This window comes from Carcharhinus amblyrhynchos, chromosome 7 (assembly GCF_965287045.1).
Source record: "Carcharhinus amblyrhynchos chromosome 7, sCarAmb.v2.hapA, whole genome shotgun sequence".
Classification (NCBI taxonomy): Eukaryota; Metazoa; Chordata; class Chondrichthyes; order Carcharhiniformes; family Carcharhinidae; genus Carcharhinus; species Carcharhinus amblyrhynchos.
In genome coordinates, this window is record NC_137330.1 from 121,047,481 (window position 1) to 121,048,377 (window position 897).

Consider the following 897-nt stretch of genomic DNA (forward strand, 5'->3'; position numbering starts at 1 on the left):
ACAGCCTTGTGGGGCACCAGTGTTGAGAATGATTGTGACGAAGTGTTGTTGCCCATCCTTACTGACTGTGGTCTGTGAATTAGGAAGTTCAGGATCCAGTTGCAGAGGGAGGAGCCGAGGCCCAGGCCTCAGAGCTTGGAGATGAATTTCTGGGAATAATGGTGTTGAAGACTGAGCTGCAGTCAATGAATAGGAGTCTGACATAGGTGTCCTTCTTATCTAGGTGCTCCAGGGTTGAGTGCAGACTTCTGCTGTGGACCAGTTGCAGCGGTAGGCAAATTGTAGTGGATCTAGGCAGTCCAGGAGGCTGAAATTGACTTGTGCCATGACTAATCTTTTGAAGCACTTCATAATGATAGAAGTCAATTATTTAACCGATCACTTTTCAGAAGGACTCCTGTGCCTAAGCTCCCTGGACTTAGATTGGCAGGAGGAGGTTGTGTCTGCCTTCCATATCAGGCAAACTGAAAATCCTATCTGCAATGAATGTTTGGGCTTAGGTTTCCAATTAGGTCAGGCACTCAATTGATCAAAAGCAGAATATAGCTGCCAGGGTACCCTGAGTTATATCCCAAAAGATTAACTAGATAACTGTTTGCAAGTTCACACATTCTTTCAGGAAGTAACTGAAAAATGTAAAGTGCAGCTGAGCGCTGCAGACTAGCAAAACCCCAAGTTCAATCTTTGCACTGATCTCAGCTACTTAATGGATGGTCATTAAGGTTGGAATCGTACTGGCATGCCAGCCCTGATTCCAGAGGCAACCTCAGCTCGGAGAACAGCATTCTCCGTTGGCCTCAGGCGGGATCGTGCAAAACTTGGGCAGACATGCCGGTAAAATTCCGCCCTATGTTGTGTTTTTATAGTGATAGAAAGGTACTCAACGCTCATTAGGGA